At 45.1% G+C, this 21,248-nt stretch overlaps 1 long non-coding RNA gene across 1 annotated transcript in view; it reads left to right on the top strand.

Moving 5' to 3' along the window:
* LOC128115281 (uncharacterized) overlaps nucleotides 1–21,248 on the top strand; it is a 61,292-nt gene that overhangs the window by 20,841 nt on the left and 19,203 nt on the right. Inside the window, exons 2-3 of the long non-coding RNA XR_008220104.1 lie at nucleotides 10,307–10,477; nucleotides 11,452–11,935. This is a non-coding gene — a long non-coding RNA (uncharacterized LOC128115281). The remainder of the gene's footprint in view (nucleotides 1–10,306; nucleotides 10,478–11,451; nucleotides 11,936–21,248) is intronic.

The following is a 21,248-nucleotide window of genomic DNA, read 5'->3' on the forward strand; positions in this document are numbered from 1 at the left end:
AGGTCCTCTTCAAGAGTAACAAGCGCTCTAAACCACTAAGCCATCTCTCCAGCCCCCCTGATACATCCCAGGGCGTACAACTAAAGCCACTAGATAAACAATCGTTTTGACTACATGCCTCTGTTAGGTACCATTTCTCTCTGGGCCAGCTACATAGAGAAGTAATTCTAGCCTTCCTCCAAATCCAAATTGGGTGACACCTAGCATCCATTTCTCAAGATGCCCCAGCCCTGGTTGCACACTATGGACAGTATTACATGGCCCAAGGTATGGCAACAGACTTCCTATGCAGAATTTAGGTTAGAAGGTGCAGCTTTTGAAGTATCACCCTGCCTTGGAGCTCTAATTCCATAAAGTACATGGGATCTCTAGAGATGATTGGATGGCCAGAAAGGACATGATGGGTCTGTTCTCTTGGGGACAGTTCTGTATATGTCGCTTTGGCTGGTGTGATCTGAAACTCAAAAAAATTTCTTAGTCAACACTAAGACTCTTCCAATCAGCAAGGGAAACACAAGCCTGAAGCACGGAAATGTGGCATACAAGGCCAGCCTACAGTTCAAACAATGGCCCTCCTTGGCTTTAAGTTGACAATATTGAGAGATGCATGTGAGGCTACCTCTTGGAATACTCTGAGAACTGAATCTATCAAACCAAGAGAAATAACTGAAAGCCTTCTATGGGGAGCTGGCATTTGGATTGATCCTGAATGCCAGAGAGCAATAAAGCAGACAGACCTACAAATTGAAATGCAATTTGTTGAATTACATAGCCCCATTCTTGCCAATTCAGATTCTTGCCAAGTTTTATTGATCGCTTGGGACACTTACTTTGAACTCTAGCTTTTGAGGATTTCCTGTCCATAATATTATAACCTGCCAAGAAGTTCTTCATTCTGATTCAGTGCCATCCAGCTTTATGAGTTTAAGATTTTTTAATAGAGGCCAGTGGCAGTGGTGCACGCCTTTAATCCTAGCACTTGGGAGGCAGAGCCAGGCAGATCTCTGTGAGTTCGAGGCCAGCCTGGGCTACCAAGTGAGTTCCAGGACAGCCAGTGCTACACAGAGAAACCCTGTCTCAAAAAAAAAATGTAAAAGGGAAGAGGGTGGCTCAGTGGTCAGAGTGCTTGCCACACAGGTGTGGAGACCTGGGTTCAGATTCCCAGAATGCATCTGTAAAGGATTCTAGTGTGCATCTGAAATCCCAGCCTTCCTACAGTGAGATGGGTTTTCAGGCCAGCTAATTTGACATATAGAATGGTAAACAAGAAGAAATCCTGTCTCAAACAAGGTAGAGATGAGGATAAACACTCTAGGTTCCCCTCTGACCTCTAGGTGAGCACCTGCACTCACACATGAACAAGCAGACACACAGACAAAGATTTTTAAAAAAAGTCATGTGCACACAGGCATACACGTATACCACATGCACACACAAAAGACTCAGGAAAGATAAACCAATTTTCAAAACAATACAGGACTCTAAGGTAGCTAGAAACCCTGGTGTTTTCCCACCCGCAATACGAAGTGGATGTGGTAGCTGAATGGAAATGTCCCCCACAGGGAGTAGCATTATTTGGAAGGATAAGGACACGTGGCCTTGCTGGAGTAGGTATGGCCTTTTTGGAGGAAGGGTGTCACTAGTGGAGAGCTTCTAGGTTTCAGAAGCTCAAGCCAGGTCTAGTGGCTCGCTCTCTCTTCCTGCCACCTGCCAATCCAGATGGAAAACTCTCAGTTCCCTCTCCAACATCGTGTCTGCCCATGTGCCACCATGCTTCCCACCGTGACAAGAATGGACTAAACCTCTGAACTGTGAGCCAGCCCCAATTTATTGGTGGAAGTTTTAAGGCAACTCCATGTAGTGAAAAGGGAGGTTTATTTTGCGGGGTAACTTACAAGTGAAGGGATAGGTTACAGGGTCCGGGAGAGGTGAGGTGCAGTCCAGCTGTGTTCTCTGGAGAACTCTGCTCGGTCTACCTCTAGCATCCAGGATCCAGGAACCAAGAGAGGCCAGCACATCCAGATCTCAGGTCTTAAGGGCTCCTGTCTCGACCCCGCCTCATAGGCATGACAGTTACCGGAAGCCTCAATGGAGGTAGTACTTCCAGGTTAAAGCTGGAACAGCTACTCGCTACACCAATTAAATGTTTGTTTTTTTTTTTATTTTAACTCAACTTCATAAGAGTTGCCATGGTCATGGTGTCTCTTCACAGCAACAGAAACCCTAACTAAGACAGTGGGTAATGATTCAAAGAATACTCATGAAATGTGCTGAGGCTGCTTGCTCTCCCTGGCAGACATAATCCCACACTTACTCACCGATTGTGTGACTTGCCACTTACACTAATATAAGGGAGGGAAGGTTTGCTCCACCTTCCTAGAGCTCCTGCCTAGGCCTGAAGTAACACGGACAAAGATAAACAGGAAAGGAGCATGACTTTACCAAAGGTCTAAGCTGTACTGGAGTCTTCAGACATGAAGGCCCAAAGGTCCAGGGGAAACTGCCCACTCCCTGCTTAGGCTTGATGAAGAATGAGCAGCTGTGATTGCTTGGGCAAAACACCCTGATCTAATCTAATGGAGTGGGTAGGGAACCCTTCAAGGCCATCTAGGCAGATCATCCAGCTCTCTGTACAGCAGTCCCTCTTAGGCATGTGACCAGACCTTTCTGGAATGAGAGGGGTTTTTGTTTGTTTGTTTTGGGGTTTTTTGGGGGGGTTGTTTTTCTTTTCTTTTCTTTTTTTTTTCCTTCTTTTTTTTTTGGTTTTTCGAGACAGGGTTTCTCTGTGTAGCTTTGCACCTTTCCTGGAACTCACTCTGTAGACCAGGCTGGCCTTGAACTCACAGAGATCTCCCTGCCTCTGCCTCCCAGTGCTGGGATTAAAGGCATGCGCCGCCACCACCCTGCTTGGAATGAGAGTTTTATCATCTGCCATTGCACAGAGAAAATGAGGGGACTTCTTTATAGAAAGGGAGATTGATCCCTACTGGGAATTCATGGTTTATCTTGGAGATGGGCGAGTCTAGTTTCTGTGACCTGTTTTGGGGAAGAGGACTTCTGATTTCCCTGCCTCACTTCTGGGTAGAATAAGGGATGAGAGGCGGAGAGGCGAGAGAGGACCGTCAATCTGAGGTTGTCTCTAAGGCCTCCAAAGCCTTTAGTTCAAAGTAGTCAGAGCACCCAAACCTATATTTTATTTTATTATATTATATTATATTATATTATATTATATTATATTATATTATATTATATTATATTATATTATAATGTGGTGGTATTTTACTTGTACTGAAATGTGATTTTAATTGTATGTTAATAAATAAAGTTGTCTGGGGGTCAGAGCTATTAGAGCCATAGCAAGTGCATGGCGGCGGTGGCGCACGCCTTTAAGGACCTGGAGGGCGGTACATTCAGGCAGTGACGAGGCAGTCACATGTTTGGGTTTACAACCAATGAGAAGACAGAACAGCTAGACTATATAAAGACACACACAGGAAGTAGGTCCCCTTTTCGGAGAGCTCTCTTGGCTGAAGAGGATCCCTGAATCAGGAAGGGTGAGGCTCTTAGCTCTGACCTCTTGGCTTTCTTCTCTGAATCGGCTCTGTGTTTCTTATTTAATAAGACCATTGGTTACATCTACATTTGGCAAGTGCTGTGGGATGGTCTGTATGTCAAATGTGTTGCTGATTGGTCAATGAATAAATCACTGATTGGCAGTGGCCAGGCAGGAAGTATAGGCGGGACTAACAGAGAGGAGAATTGAGAGAACAGGAAGCTGGGTGGGGGAGACACTGCCAGCCGCCATCAGGATAAGGAAGATGTAAAGTACCGGTAAGCCACAAGCCACGTGGCAAGGTATAGATTAATAGAAATGGATTAATTTAAGCTGTAAGAACAGTTAGCAAGAAGCCTGCCACGGCCATACAGTTTGTAACCAATATAAGTCTCTGTGTTTATTTGATCGGGTTTAAGCGGCTTGGGACTGGCGGGTGACAGAGATTTGTCCTGACTGTGGGCCAGGCAGGAAAACATTAGCAACAATATTATATTATATCAAGATACTTCCAAGCTTTGGTGTTAACATAGCCTTGCAAATAAACACCCCAGAAAATTGAGTCTTTTCTTCCACTCTTAAATGTGACACCAACAGCACAAACAAAAGTTTTTAAAACAGATCATCGGCACCACATTAAAACGTCAAACTTCTGCCGGGCGGAGGTGGCCCACGCCTTTAATCCCAGCACTCAGGAGGCAGAGGCAGGCGGATCTCTGTGAGTTCGAAGCCAGCCTGGTCTACAGAGTGAGTTCCAGAAAAGGCACCAAAAGCTACACAGAGAAACCCTGTCTCGAAATACCAAAAAAAAAAAAAAAAAAAAGTCAAACTTCTGTGTTTCAAAGGATACCATCAAGAAAGTAAAAAGACAATTGACAGAAAAAGAGAAAATGATGTCCAGTAAAATGTCTGATAAGGGACGTGTAACCAGAATATATAAAGAACTATTACACCTCACAAAATGAAAAGTCAGTTTAGAAACAGGCCAAAGATGTGAGCAAATATTTTCTCCCTTGACAAAAAAGAAATTAAAAAAAAAAAAAAAGCTTCACCAATGGCCAATAAGCATAGAAAAGATAACCCACATCACTATCCATCAGGGAAATGCAGATCAAGCCCCCAACGATATATCACTTTGCACCCACTAAGGTGACTAACGCAAGAAGACCAGTTTTGGCAAGGATGTGGAGAGACTGGAACCATCGCGCATTGCAAGAGAAGTGTACTGAGGCAGCCACTTTGGAAAGCAGCTTGGCAGTTCCTCAAAAAAAAGGTGAACATAGTTACCATGTGACCTGAAAACTTGGCTCTTAGGTATTTACCCAGGTGAACCAAAATAACATAGCCACAGAAAAACTTAGGCACAAATGTTCACAGCAGCATTAGTCATGACAGCCCCCAAAGAGAAGGACCCAAATGTTCAATCAGCAATGAACAAATAGTTACAATGTAGCATTTCCGTGCAACAGGACATCATTCCACCACAAAAGGGATGGAACTCGGATGCATGCTCCAACACGAGTAAGCTTTAAACCCATTGCGCTAAGTGAGAGAAACCACACACCAAATGCCATGTATCATTCCACTTAAGTATCGAGAACAGACAGACCCACGAAGTACAAAGAGGATTAGTGGCTACCTAGGACAGGGAGGAAAGAAAGAACAGGGCACAAGAGTTCTTGTTGGGGTGAGGAAAACATTCCAAAACTTGAAGACTATGCAACTCTGTGACTATACTAAAAATAGTGCCATCTATCAGTCATCCCCAAACCAATGAGTTCTAGGCTAGCTAGAGCTACTTAGTGAGACCCTGTCTCAAACATAACAACCACCATTGTCAAAATCACTGAATAATGTTCTTTAGAAGAGTAAGTTTTATGGCATGTGAATTGTTTCTCAACAAAGTGTTATTTAAAAAAAAACAGTTTTAGAAAGAAGGGAAGGGTGAGAAAAACAAGAGTTCTCCTATCAGTATTAAACATCAACGCATTGTGCATGTAGTTTATGGATCAAAAGCACACAGGTTGTCAAATTTAAAACACAGAGGTCAGCCAGGCATCGTGGTGCAAACCTATAACAGCAGCTCTTGGAAAATCGGGCCAGGAAGATTTTTGAGTTCAAGGACAGTCTGGACTACACAGTGGGTTCCAGGCTTCACCTGGTTTGCCTGTGACTCTCTCTCAAAGAAGAAAAAGATAAAACATGAAGGAATATTCCAGAAAGAACAGTTTAAAGAAGGCAGCAATTGCTTCTGGGAAGAGAGCAGGGCAAAAGATTGTTCCTTTGGTTATGAACTTCGGAGAGTTTTAGAAACATTCTTGTATGTTTCTAAACAATCTTACACAGTGTATAAGATTGCCTTGAAGGCAGAGCCAGGCGGATCTCTGTGAGTTCGAGGCCAGCCTGGGCTACCAAGTGAGTCCCAGGAAAGGCGCAAAGCTACACAGAGAAACCCTGTCTCGAAAAACCAAAAAAAAAAAAAAAAAAAAAAAGATTGCCTTGATACATTAGCTCACTTGGCAGCGTGCTTGCCCAGCGTGCATAAAGCCCTGGGTTTGACCCCAAATACCACATAAACCGGACCTGGTCTGTTTGCCCCCCCCCCAGGGACGGTGGAAGCAGAGAGATCAGAAGTTCAAGGTCATCCATTTGCTTTGGATAAATGAAGCTGTAACTGAACAAGAAGCTTCCTCCTGGCGGCCGGTGTTCACAATACTGGGGTGTCGGGAAAGAAAAGCCATCAACGGTTGTAACCTTGGAAGCTGCAACAGCCTAACAGACAAGTCGTTTCCACTGGCACGATAGTGGTATGACTGTTTTGGGGGTAACCAACTCCTTTCTGACTGGATTTAAGAGAGGGACTAATGAATGGCAGGTCCTGTCAAAAGCCCGAGACTGGGGGGCAGTCACAAGGCCTATGGAGAACTCACTGCTGATGTTTTTCTAAAAGGACATGGAGTCAAACTTGCTTCAAGTGTTTATGTGTATACCCATAGGGGAATGCTGCTTTCAGCCTGGGTCGGATAAGCTCCTTTGTACCGTGGGTGATGGCTGGTTAGTACTCAGAACTAGTCAAAGTGCCGAGAACTGACTCCTGAATGCCCGTCCCTAAATGAGACTTTTATATGACTCATTCCAAAGCTCAGGGAACCTAGCAGGAGAGGAGACATCAACGCCGTTAACAGGCAAAAGAACGCCATGAAACCCGATCTTCTGCACATGACACAGCCCTTGCATTCACAAACTCACAGAAGCTGTGGATACCTACATGAAACCCGCAAAATATTTTTTTTATTATCAGACATGAAAATAGGAGAATGGGAGATGAGATGGGAAGAGCAAGGGACTCAGAAGAGACGAGAGGGAGACAAGAGATGACAGAGTTTGTAAATATGGTCACAATATATTGAATACATGTATGAACTTGTCAAAATGTAAAATTAAAAAAAAAAAAAAAAAGAACTTCAAGGTCATCCTTGGCTACATAGTGAATTTTCAGCCAGCATGGGCTACATGAGAGCATGTCTCAAATTTTAAAAAAGTAAACTTTCAATTCCTGCTCAAAACTACTAATCCTGGAATAGTAACAACATTCAACTAGTGAGTAGGCCTGGATCCCAGAGCATCAGGCAATGGGCTCCTGATGGTGAGCGATGCTGGCCAAAGACTAAGACAGCAGCTAGAGTTCCTTCCCTGGAACAACACTTTCTATATTCCCCAGGGCAATGCGGCTCTCTTTGATTTCTCCTCCAAAGAGAACTCTGCGGGCCCCTGGGAATCTGAAAGTAGGCAGCATGGAGTCAGCTTAATGTTTTATCTCAAGAACGCTCAGCTAATGATTATTTGAAACCCTGGCTTGTAAAAGCCAGAAAGGCCTGGGCTGTAATAGTACAGATCACGCATGGCTATGTCACGAGTCTTTTCAGATTAATAGATAGATGATAGATGATAGATGATAGATAGATAGATAGATAGATAGATAGATAGATTGATAGATTGATAGAGATAGATGATAGATAGGTGATAGATAGATGATAGATAGATAGATAGATAGATAGATAGATAGATAGATAGATAGATAGATAGGAGATGATAGATAGATGATAGATAGTTATAGATAGACAGACAGACAACAGATTATTTTATGCACATGAATGTTTTGCCTGCATGTATATATGTGTACCACATGTGTACCTGGTACCTGTAGAGGTCAGAAGAGGGCATGGGATCCCCTGGAACTGGAGATATGAGTTATGAGCCATCATATGGGTGGTTTCGAGCCGTGTGGGTGCTGAGAATCAAACCCTGGTCCTCTGCAAATGTAGCAAGTGCTCTAAACCACTGAGCCATCTCTCCAGCCCTGACTTTTCAGATTTCTGAGGCTTTGTCCTTTTATCTGTAAAGGGGAGCTGTTCAAATCCCAGCCGCCACAATGATGGATGAGAGATGAGGTGTGTGAGGGCACAGTAAGCGAGCAGGAGAAGCGTCCCAAGGGCATACGTGTTGGGCTGCAGCTGTCGTTAAGTTTGTAAAGTACATACGCTGTGTCCACAAAGCCTGTGTTCCCCCAGCACCGCATACACCAGACACAGTGAGGCATGCTTACCACCCCAGCACTCGAGAAGTGGAGACAGGAGCATCAGGGAGCACAGCAAATTCAAGTCTAGCCTGAGCTACATGAGAAACCTCTCTGAAAACACAAAAAAAAAAGTCCCAAAAGACATACGTGATCGGTGTGACTATATTATTATTTAAATACTTCATATTTACAAAAGAATTTTGTCCCACACATTAGAACTACTGTTCTAGTCAAGAGGAATTTTCTGAGAATGAATTTAGGTCCCCTCGAGGACCCTCACAATGCCTGACTCGACCACCGTCAACACAGAACGTGAGTAAAGAGAAGGCCCACCTCCTCCAGTTTCTCCACACTGCACCCCGGCTCTCAGGGAGCATGTGCAGACTGGGACAGTGCAAAGCTCTCTCTTTCAGGTCCAAGTTTCTTCAGCACACTCGCCTTGGGCAACCTCTTTGAGCTCTGATTTCTCGTCTGTAAACTTAAGTCACTGTATGGAGGCTGAGAATGTAGCTCAGATAGCAGAGTATTTGCTTAGCATGAGTGAAGCCTGGGGTACAATCCCCAGCAACAGATAGACAGATACACACACACACACACACACACACACACACACACGCACGCATGCACGCACGCACGTGCACACACACACACACACAGATGCGCGCACATAGACACACAGATGCACACCCCTCCCACACATACGCATTATTTTTTTTTTTTTGGTTTTTCGAGACAGGGTTTCTCTGTGTAGCTTTGCGCCTTTCCTGGATCTCGCGCTGTAGACCAGGCTGGCCTCAAACTCACAGAGATCCACCTGACTCTGCCTCCCGAGTGCTGGGATTAAAGGCGTGCGCCACCACCGCCCGGCTATTTTTAAATTTTGAAGACACTGCATAATCATACAAAATTCTGCATCATACCTTGCTTGTAATATGTCCTGAATTAAACGACACATGGTATAAAACAGTATCCACCACATACAAACCATCTGACAGTCATCCTCCCCCACCGTGTGTGTGTGTGTGTGTGTGTGTGTGTGTGTGTGTGTGTGTGTGTGTGTGTGTGTGCTGGGATTGAAGCCAACACCTCATGCCTGTGAGGCAAGTGCCCTGCCATGACCTGTAGCCCGAGCCCTCTTACCTTCTTAATAAGTGACTCTCAGCTGCAGGCTCCCCTTACTTCACAAAGGAGTATCTGAAATACCTTCCCAGGCATTCCTCTGCATTGTTGCCAGCTTTGAGGGATGTTTGATCATCTATCCAGATAATTATCCCTTCTCCAGTAATTATCTAGACAGCCTCCATCCTCATCCGCACGTCAGTCATCTAGAAAAGAACAGTTATAATGTAAATATCCCTTACCTTTGCACTCCCACAAGAATCTTACATTTTCTCCAGATAGGTCCTTTTTAAGTCACAACAGGAGGCTGGAGTCTTTTATTTTACAGTTGGACTAGATCAATCCCAGACATGCTTTTTCTTTTCTTTTTTTCTTCAAGACAGGGTTTCGCTGGGTAGCTCCTGGCTGTCCTGGATCTCACTCTGTAGACCAAGCTGGCCTCGAACTCACAGAGATCTGCCTGCCTCTGCCTCCTGAGTGCTGGGATTAAAGGTGTGCGTCACCACTGCCCGGCTCCCAGGCATGTTTTTAAGCTTTCGTTTCACACATCACGTGTATCTATCAAGTTTATAAAGTGAAAGAACACGTGATATGATATGCAGTGTTCTGTGTCTTACTTTTTTTTAACTCAATGTTGTTCTTGAGATTTACCTAAGTTGGTTCACTTCAGTTTCTGTATAAAAGTCCATTGTGTGAGCTGGGCATGGTGGGCAAGTGCCTGTTACCCCAACTAGTGGGGATGCTGGGGCAGGAAAATACTGAGTTCAAGGCTGTGGTGTGGGATGGAGACACAGTGTAGCTTGAGAGACCACCCCCCCAACACAACAGCAGCTCGGTAGAGGCACAGGAAACGTATGCAAGGTAAGAGCTGATGTTGGCTGTCCTCACCTCCTGCTTCCTCAACCCAAGCTCAAGCCTTTCACTGCTCCTTTAAAAGCAGAGCTGTGGAGGATGGCGTTACCCGAGTCAAAGAGATACTCATCTCATTCATCTTGGCCATGAAAACAGAGACCCAAATTACTCCAGTCAGCGAAAATCTTTTGTATCTCTTCCAGAGTGGCCAGACACCAGGCTGAGCTGGTACATCATCATCCATGCACATCGGGGCCTGGTGACTAAGGCCTCTCAACCTGGGCCAATGGGTCTTTCCCTGACTGTCCTATAGAGCTGCAGATGAAAAGGTCTCCTCTACGCTTCTGTAACCGGTCAAAGGCAGGCACTAGCAGGTACCTTAATTTCCAGAACTCTGGTTTGTAAATTGCTACAATGGTAATTTAATTCTTTTGCTTGTGAATTGCTATGATGTGTGTGTGTGTGTGTGTGTGTGTGTGTGTGTGTGTGTGTGTGTGTGCGCGCGCGCGTATGTGTGTGTGCGCGTATGTGTGTGTGTGTGTACAAATTTAGTATATCAGAAACCTTTGTATACACCCCATTTCCTGCTTTAGATTTGTGAGTCCATGTGGTTAAATCATGGTCAAAAAAGGTTGTCAGATGCAATCCAGACCTTTAGCCATTAAACTTTTAACCAAGAGATCACTGGCCTTAGAAGGGACAGAAGAATCCCGCTAACAGCAAGGAGTGGGGCTGCAGTCACCAGGCTCTCACAGATGAGGAGTCTAACTGTAACCTGTCTAGATGACCAGTTGCTGTTGAGCCAATTCAGTTATTATTTAGCTAGAGTGTCAGTTTGGGGATTATAACATCAGCTCTCTATTTTTAATTACTTTCCTGCCATTTTATTTTCCTGGGTATCTGTTGGCTCTTTGACCTCGAGATTACTTCTTGTAATGGAATCATGACCATCTACTGGAATGTCAAAAGACAGATGTTTAAACAAGGTATCCCCAAGAACCATAGGCTACTTAACAAAACCCCCAACACCAGAAAGCACCATACAAGCTCCCAAATAAAGGAAGCAACCACGAGTCTTACCCAGCTGTCACCTATGAGCCACAACCATGACCAGCATGGCACAGGAACCCTAGGAATATGGTAGTGGCACACGTTCCTTGGCAGTAACCAACAGCTCTGTAATTAGATTTCGGGCCTGCTCAACAGGAAGGAAATCATGCTTGGTAGGAGAAAACCAGCTAACTACCCAGGGCTAGTGAAGTCATGGGTCTTGGAGGAGGAGCTTCAACCACCACTTTACTAAATATAATCTCTAACCACACTCTAAATGTTTATCCTTATCTCACAGATAAGTGTGGTCCTCACCCCTCAGCAAGGAAACGCTTTACAATAGTTGGAGACCAAAAATGAAACTGAAACCAATCAAAACACAGAGTTATGGAGCCCAGTCCTGACTGATAAATCTACAACATATCTCCTGCACCTAAGGCCCCGGGGGTCATTGTGGAAGAGGCGGCAGGAAGTGTAAGAGCCGGAGGAATGAAGGTTCACTGTGAGATTGTCTCCTGGGACTGCCAAGCTACACCCATAAAGCCTCGCCAACGTGACTGCCTCAACATGAGCTGAACAAGGACAACAGCAACGGACATGTTAATGTAAAGGGGGGAAGCTCAAGAGGCCTCAACCCTAGATAAAGAACACAAGCAACTGAGGGAACCGTCTTCCCCAGGGAAGAGCTCAGCAGTTGGTTCTCCAATACCAAAAGGTCAGCCCTGAAAACGTACCTACGAGTAACGCTATACAGACTGAGAAGGTTGTGTTCATGCATTGAGGTATGTATTATGTATTTAGGAGCACATGTGTCGGGGTGGGGTGGGGGTGTAAGACAATAATTCAAGAAAATCAGCCATGAATTTGAGAGAAAGCAAGAGGAAGTACATGAGAGAGGCTAGAGGGAGGAAAGGGAATGGGGGACCTTACGTGATTATATTATAATCTCCAAAAATAAAAAAATATTAATTTTTTAAAAGGTCGATGGTGCCTGAGGAACAACACCCAAGGGCTGACTTCTGGAATCCTCAGGCACATACCTATACAAGCACTTGTGCACACTCAATGTGTGTGTGTGTGTGTGAGTGTGAATATGTGTGTGTGTAAGAGAGAGAGAGAGAGAGAGAGAGAGAGAGAGAGAGAGAGAGAAAGGAAGGAAGGAAGGAAGGAAGGAAGGAAGGAAGGAAGGAAGGAAGGGATGAATTTTTTCCCATTGTCCCCTTCCGGCCCTTCCATCATTCGAATATCTCCCCTGTTCTGGGGAGAAGTTAAAGTGAGCAAAGGCTTCCATCTTTTCCTCTTAGCTTGACCATGTAACACAGCGTCCCATAGTCTACACAGCACCCCTTCTCAGTGAACCATGCTTTCAGCTCTCCATCACCAGGAAAGAAAACATGCAGGAGAAGTTGGAGACTCAAAAGTCAGGGTTAAGAGGGGGGGAAAAAAGGTGGGGGGGGGGACCTTTTCGCAGATCTAAATAGACCAGACCAATTTGTAATTCAAACCTTGTAGGTAAAATTCCCATTTTACAGAAGAGGAAACTGACAATAAGTTATTTCCAGCGCATAACCAAGAGATCTGATATTTAAACCCCTGTGATTCTGCAGCTCATGTGACATTACGCTTCAGGGCTTCTTCCTACCTCCCACCCTACCCTCCTGATGCCTCCCAGATGGTAGCATATTGCCACGGTCGCTTTTCTGACTCCCCAGAGGCCTTGAGAAGCAAATGGAGGTGACTTTGTATATTGGGACCTTCAAGGAGCAGATCACGGGAACCCCAAGCTTTCTGTTTCTCTCAAAATTCTCGCCTGGCTAGAGGCAGGCTGGCCTTCCATCCTGTTCTACTCTGAGGTGTATACGGAGCTCGCCTGGGCAGATTCTGTCTAAAGCTGAGGTCAGGCACTGGTGGGTGTAGTATTGACTTTTCTCTAGCTGTGATGAAACACCATGACCAAAAGCAACTTGGGGAAGAGTTTATTTTGGCTTGTAGGTCCAGAGGGATGAGAGTCCGTTATGGTGGGAGGCATGGTAGCAAGGGGCAGGCACGGTGTGGGAACGGGAAGCTGAGAGCTCGTGTCCGCAATCCTAGCCATGAAGCAGAGAGAGAGCAATGTGGAGGTGGGTCGAGGCTATGAAACCTCAAAACCAGCCCTCTGTTACATACTCCTTCTAGCGAGGCCGCACCTCCTAAACACCCCCCAAATGAGTCTACGGAGGGCATTTGTCATTCAAAACACCACAGCGGGCATGCTTAGCATTCAGAGGAAGGATAATATCGACATAACATAACCAGTGTCTCCATTAGCCTGGGTTCTCCATCTGCTTCCCCGCTGAATTTAACGTTGACAGTAACAGTGAGACTCCCTGTCTATCCCCACCATAGCAGAGACAGCCAAGTCACGGCCCTGGGTCTGTGAAATGCCTGCGACTGAAAACCTTCCACTCTAGAATGTTCTCGGCCTCTGTCAGCCTACTGTGCTCTCACATGAGGATTCGGAGACGGGCTGGATTTCATTCCCTTGGTTGAAAGAGTGATTTCCCTTGGGAGTTGCCCGACACCAGTCACGAGTCATAGTGTTGTGTCTGCTCCCCCTTCAGGACGCGAAGAAGCAAAAGATGTGTCTTTCTGAGCCCACGGGTCTTAACGGTTTTATTCAGACAAGCAGAGAAAAGTCATAAGGAACGATGAGGGCCGATGACAAGTACCAACTGAAATGCACGAGTCGGGGGTGCCGGAGGGACTTCGAAGGGAAGCGGCAGCCTCCGCTGCAGAGGACAGCTGGGAAATCAGAGTCCTGAAAGACGGCAGAGCTGCAGGACAGCACGTACAGTGAAGACAACGTTGAAGGAGCAGGGACATGGATGGAGGGGAACGGCCAGGGTAGGCTTAAAAATACCAAAACTCACGATTACAAAGCAACGTGAATTAATGGTCAACCGGGCCCAGTGGTGCAGGCCTGGAATCCTAGTTACTCAGAAGACTGAAGGAAGAGGATTGCAAGTCTAAAGCCAGCCTGGTCTCCAAAGTGAATCAAAGGCCAGCCTGGGCAACTTATTGAGGTGGTCTCAAATTAAAGAGCAAAAGCAGCACTGAGGGTGTAGATGGGTGGGGAAGGGCTTGCCTAACATGCACTGAGGCCCCGGCTGCAAGAATGTCTGTTAGATGATCTATTAGTTCAATAACAATGGCGGTCTTCACAGTCCAGGCATCTATGGCTCTGCCCCTTACCATGGGTGCCACACCTGCCTCACCGGGGCAAGGCCCTGAACTTGAACTCTAGCACTGGAAAAGCAACAAAAATAAAAACCAGACCCACAAGATACTAACCGTCCCCAACAGTTTGTCGATGACTACTACTAACAGAACTTCCTGGCTCTGCTCCGCCCAGGAGTGGCCCTCCAGAGGGAGCGTTGTCCTGGGAGCCTTCGTCCTCATCCTCGCCACAACAAGTGCCTTGATCCTCCTCTTCCTCTGGAGTCAGGACCAACCCGGACAGGGGTGCTAGCTCAAAGCCAGGGTGCAAACCGTACGTGGCATGATGACCGTGTGATCACGGCACCGGTGATCACCAACAATCAGGGTAAATTCTCCTCAGTTGCACTTCGTAATCTCATCTTTATTTTGAATTAGCTGGGAGGGTGAACTTCCCTTAGCCTGCTAATATTAGAATCGGCAGCTGTAAAAGCATCAACTGTTTAAAAAGTTGTGGGTGGGTCAGAAAAAAACAACATTATTTCATTTGTTCAGAAGAAACAAAATTAAAAGGAACATGGAGGTAGGAAGGGGAGCAGTTTTGGAAATATAAATGAATATATTTCTCATATTAAAAAGAAATCATGTTTGTGAAACTTTATATAAAGGAACATGAAACATAGTAGCTATTCTTCCAACTTCATTTACATTACTTCAACTTTATTTCCAGTTCTTTCAAGTACATCGACATTGTAATAGGTGAGGTACATATGAGATGTGTTCTGATTTGTCTATATTTTTTTCAGTTTATTTTACATAATCATGTCCAGCTATTGGCAATAGTTAACATATTTGTCTTTTTTTATTTTATTTTTTATGTGTGTGGGTGTTTTGCCTGCACGTATTCCTGTGCACCATTTGTGTGCACAGTGGCTGGAGAGGCCAGAAGAGGCCAACAGATTCCCCCTGGAACTAGAGGTACAGATGGTTATGAGCCACCACTGGGTGCTGGGAATTGAACTCAGGTCCTTTAGAAGAGCAGGCAATGCTCTTAACCAATGAGCCATCTCTCCAGACCCACGGCGGTCATTTTTACATCCCCACAATATCCTAACATGGTGACATCATTCCTGCCTACTTAGGAGTTGGAGCGTAAGTTCCAGAGTTTTACTGGTCACTGGGCTTTCTGTGGCTACAAACAGGTGTGGTATGGGTAGAAATCCAGCCACGTGAAACAGGATGGAGAAGGAGCCAGGGAGCCCTCGGATGAAAGGCTTTAGTGTACTTGCTGTAACTTCTGGTGGTGAGTGTTTCATTACCACCTGACCAAGGCCAGGGTAACAATCCACTGAAGAGTGCTGGATGAGCAGGGTGGTGGGCAGCGTCCACCACAGAATTACTGTGACACTCTGCTTTGCCTGTGGCACCACATTGGCTCTGTCAGCAGAGGAATGGGGTGAGGGTGGGGGGCAAGAAGCTATCTGTTTAATTTTACTCACTTCCTGTGACTTCCTGTCTACTTCCGGTGTGACTTCCTGTCTGCTTGCTGTTCCTGTGAGCGGGTCCCAGCAACACCTAGTCACTTGGCAGAAGCGGTTCCTACCAGGGGTCCTAAACCCAGTGTGCAACTTTGTAGCTTTTGCAGAAGCAACTCCACTATGGTGCTGCTCCTGACCCGGAGTTCTCCCCCACCAGCCCCAGCAGCTGCCACCTCCCAGGTTAGGGTTTCCCCCTTAATCATTTCTCCCTTGTTTCCTTTTTCAATTCTTGCCTACTCTCTGTTGAAACTGTTTTTTAGGATGTTTTCATCTTTTTTTCTACCAGCAGTTGTTTGGGTGGGAGCTCCACCTCAACCCCTGGCACCCTGGCATCCCTATACCCAAAGAGTCTGTAATGTTTGGAAGGAGTCGAGTGGAAGATCCACCTCAACTCCCTTCCCCATCTCTTTCCCTAAACCCGCCCCTTCAAAGCCCGCCAAACACAGCTCCTCCCCCAGAGAGGCTCAAGACCACTCCCACAGGGTATATAAGCTGCATCCACAAAAACAAACGCGTGCTTCTTCTGGCCTCACTTCCCCAGCTCCTCTCTGCGGGGGCCAGGGAATCGCCTGGGAGTACTTTACCCATTAAACCTGGGCTTTCCAATTCGGTCTGATTCAGTTTACTGCATCAGAGGAGAGACCTTCAGAAGGCCTAAAACTTATCAGTATTGATGCTGTGAATTGTTTTTGTTCTTTTGATGATTGTGCATTATTATTCTTGTTGTTGTTATTAGTTTTTCTTGGGTTTTCAAGACAGGTTTTCTGTGTATCCCTGGCTATCCCGGAACTCACTCTGTAGACCAGGCTGGCCTTGAACTCACTCTATAGATCAAGCTGGCCTCAAACTCAGAGATCTGCCTGCCTCTGCCTCCCTGGTGCTTTTTTTTTTTTTTAATGTGTATAAGAAGAATGTTTTGCCTGCATGTATTTCTGTGCACCATGTGTGTCCCTGATGCCCCTGGAGGTCAGAAGAAGGCCTCAGATATCCTGAGACTGAAGTTATAGACAGTTTTGAGCCACCATATAGGTGCTGGGAACCAAACCCAGGTCCTCTGGAAGAACAGCCAGTGCTCTTTAACCACTGAGCCATCTCTCCAGTCCCTGTGCTTAAACTTCAGTATCCATATTTAATTAGAAAATTCACAGCTGGGCTATGGTGGCACACACCTTTAATCCCAGCATTCGAGAAGCAGAGGCAGATGGATCTCTGTGAGTTCAAGGCCAGCCTGGTCTGCAGAGCAAGTTCCAGGATAGACTCCAAAAGCTACACAGAGAAACTCTGTCTTGGAAAAGAGGAGGAGGAGGAGGAGGAGGAGGAGGAGGAGGAGGAGGAGGAGGAGGAGGAGGAGGAAGAGGAGAAAGAAAGGAAGGAAGGAAGGAAAGAAGGAAGGAAGGAAGGAAGGAAGAAAGAGAAAAAGAAAGAAAGAAAGAAAGAAAGAAAGAAAGAAAGAAAGAAAGAAAGAAAGAAAGGAAAGAAAGAAGAAAGAAAGAAAGAAAGAAAGAAAGAAAGAAAGAAAGAAAGAAAGAAAGAAAGAAAGAAAGAAAGAAAGAAAGAAAGAAAGAAAGAAAAGGAAATTTCACTACATTCTTAACATTCTTTCATTTCCCAACACAACTCTTTTGGTCACTGTATGAAACCAGAACAGAAGCTGCATTGTTAAGTCTCCATACCTTACAAGAACAAGTTTCTATTTCCTAAAGCTAATAATGTACCCTGCAAAACATGCTTTTCAACTTTCACTGAACTTCTGACCTCATGATGTATGACCATTCTTTGTCTTGCTGAACTCATGACCCCGTAATATATGACCGTCCTTTGCCTTACAAAATATGTCTTCAAGATACCTTGATCTATGACCGTGACCACCTACCCCATGATCTATGACTCCCTTCCACATGATGTATATTCTTGCTTTTATTCCTGCTGTCTTAGTTAGGGTTTCTATTACTTTGTAGAGACACCATGACCACAGCAACTCTTATCAAGGAAACATTTACAGGTTACAGTTTCAGAGGTTCAGTCCATTATCACCATGGTGGGAAGCATGGCAGCATGCAGGCAGACATGGTGCTGGAGAGGGAGCTGAGAGTTCTACATCTGGATTCACAGGCAACAGGAAGAGAGAGTGACAGACTAGTCGGTCTTGAGCTTCTGAGACCTCAAAGCCCACCCCCTACTGACACACTTCCCCTGCAAAACCACATTGACTTCAACAAGGCCATATCTCCAAATAGTGGACCTATGGCCTGTCGGGACTTGTAGGGGCCATTTTTATACAAACCACCACGCTTACCTTTCAATGTTTTCTTACTAACAGCCAAGTGTCTCGCCCCTGTCAATGCACCTACAGCTGTTTCTATCCACCTTAGCTTTTCCCCACATAAGGGATCCCAAAAAGTCAGTAAGGGGCTGCTCCCAAAAATCTCAGCCTAGGGTGAGACAGCCGGCTGGCCAGCCCCAGGTGCACCTCTAAAATAAAGCTTGCTTTGCTTAGATGATCATGGCTTTGATCTTTCTCCTCAAAATTTTCAGGTTTAACAATTGTTCCTCTACCTTCTAGGTTGTTAGTTTGAGACAGAGTCTAGTGTAGCCCAGCCGTCCCAGCCAAGAATGACCTTGATCTCTTGATCCCCTGCCTCCGTTCCTAAACTCTAGCTTCACAGGACATGGCATCACACCCTTTGTTGTTCCGCTATAGAGAAACTGTTTTTCCAGAAACATTTAATTGTTCGGGGAATTGGTTTTCTGTCTGTTTGTTTGTTTTTTATTTTGTTTTTTGTTTTGTTTTTTCACTCTGCTGTCACTTATTCTGGGCTCTCTCGGGGCTGCTGATTCTACCGAGTGTTAGGCTCTATCATAGAGTCAACGTCCTTCTCTGTTCCGCGACACAACCGAGCTGGAGATCCTAGTGACCACGCTTAGTTGTGTTGTGGGTCTTGTTTGTTGTTTGTCTATTTTTTCTTTTCTTTTTCTTCTTTTGAGACGGGGTCTCGCTATGTAACCCTGGCTGAACCCACAATGTAGCCCAGGCTGGCCTTGACCTCATGGATGAGCCTCCCGCCTCCCAGTGCTAACCTTCGGGACATGTCTACTGAGTCTGGCTCTAAGTTAGCATCTTAACTACTTAGTCTTTCAGTTTCTTGGACTCTGTGAGAAGTTTGCTGTTGCTAATGATTATCTTCTGTCAGAAATCTAACATTTTCCCTTTGATGACTTTCAAACCCCCTCTTTCTCTTGGACTTCTAATGTGCTTAGGAATGGATCCAGTTTATATTCCATTAACATGGAAAGGATTCAGGATATATTTTTAACCTAAAAATATTTCTTCATTTAAAAACTTTAGCCACTATGTAGCTGAAGTTTTTCTGTGCCCACCTGGCTCCTGCGGCCTCACAGTCCCGCAGCCACTCAGACCCAAATGAACACACAGAGGCTTATATTAATTACGAACTATATGGCCTATTGGCTCAGGCTTCTCGCTAGCTAGATATTATATCTTAAGTTAACCCATTTCTATAAATCCATACTTTGCCACATGGCTCGTGGTTTACCGGTATCTTTACATCTTGCTTCTCATGGCAGCGGCTGGCAGTGTCTCCTCTGTTCTCCTTTCTCCTTCCTCCTCTCTAGTTAGAATGTCCTGCCTAACCCTGTTCTGCCTCACCATTGGCCAAACAGCTTTATTTATCAGCCAATCAGAGCAACATACTTTCACAGCATACAAAAAGACATTCCCCCATCACCACTATTGTTTCGTTTCTTGCTTCTTACTAATTCTTTGATGGTCTTCCGGAACGCTTATAAAATATATATTTGAGACTCAGCCCCTCCCTCACAGTTCTTGATCTTGCATGTTCATGTTTATATATCTTTGCCTTCCCTGGGTCTTATTCCCAGGGAATCCCTCGGAAATAACTCACTAAATCTCTTTGTGACAGTGTCCATCTATAGCTCCTTCTGTTTGACCTTAAATTTTCATTTCTAAGTTTCCTAATTTCCATTTTAGTGTATGAAGCTGATGGCCACTCACACTAGCTTTTATTTAATAACTTCTTCCTTTAAAATGGATGGTTTTTCCTTCAGTTATCTCCTTGAGCGTAGTGAAAACTTCATAAGTCTTCTGGCAGCTCTACAAAATGAACTTGAACAGCAATGACATTGCGAGAGAAAAATTTTATACAGATTTTGCTGGCTGGCAAGCTCTTGGCATCTCTTCCTGGCTTTTACAATTTTGATTTGATTTAAAGGTACAATTTGAATAGGAGTTGCTTGTCACCCCGATATGGCAATTGTGATATTATTGTGAATAGACTTTCTCTCTCTCTCTCTCTCTCTCTCTCTCTCTCTCTCTGTGCTGTGGAATCAAGTTTTTACACTGTACTTTCTCTTCCTCCTCCTCTTCCTCCTCCTCCTTCTTCTTCTTCTTTTCCAGAGCTGAGGACAGAATCTTCTACCACTGAGCTAGATCCCCAACCCTTACTACACTGTACTTTCTAATTGAACATTGACTATACAAAAATATCATAAAATATTACAGACTTTAATGTCCTGCAGCTTTTATGAACTCTTTTTTTCCATTTATATGCTGTGGGATGTTCTGTATGGCAAATGTGTTGCTCTGATTGGTCAATAAATAAAACATTGATTGGCCGGGCGGTGGTGGCGCACGCCTTTAATCCCAGCACTCGGGAGGCAGAGCCAGGCGGATCTCTGTGAGTTCGAGGCCAGCCTGGACTACCAAGTGAGTTCCAGGAAAGGCGCAAAGCTGCACAGAGAAACCCTGTCTCGAGAAACCAAAAAAAAAAAAAAAAAAAAAGAAGGGTATTGTGAAGTAGCCTGCAGTGTTCTGTCTGTCTATCTATCTATCTATCATCTATCTCCCTCTGAGTCTGTGTGTGTGTGTGTGTGTGTGTGTGTGTGTGTGTGTGTGTGTGTGTGATAGTCCTAGCACACCTTCTGTATTTACTGTCTTCCTTATTTGTGGGTGGTTGGAGGAGTGGCTAATGACGCCCATAGCCTCTGTCACGGTGGACATTCTCTCAGCACAAGGATGGGATCATTTTTCTGGAGAACCAGAACAGCATGTCCACCAATTTCACTTGGGAAGATTCTGCTGTGTGCTACACCAGTGATTTCACCATATGGACTTAAAATCCTCATAGGCCTTAGAACAGTGGTTCTCAACCTGTGGGTTGCAACCCCCTGGGGGGGGGCATGTCAAATGATCCTTCACAGGGGTTGCCTAAGACCATTGGAAAACACAGATCTTTACATTCTGATTCACAACAGTGGCAAAATTCCAGTTATGGGGTAGCAACAAAAGATCATTTTATGGCTGGGGGTCACCACACACGCAGAA

Source organism: Peromyscus californicus, unplaced genomic scaffold (genome assembly GCF_007827085.1).
Source record: "Peromyscus californicus insignis strain IS unplaced genomic scaffold, ASM782708v3 Scaffold_1__1_contigs__length_55948999, whole genome shotgun sequence".
In the NCBI taxonomy this organism is placed as follows: Eukaryota; Metazoa; Chordata; class Mammalia; order Rodentia; family Cricetidae; genus Peromyscus; species Peromyscus californicus.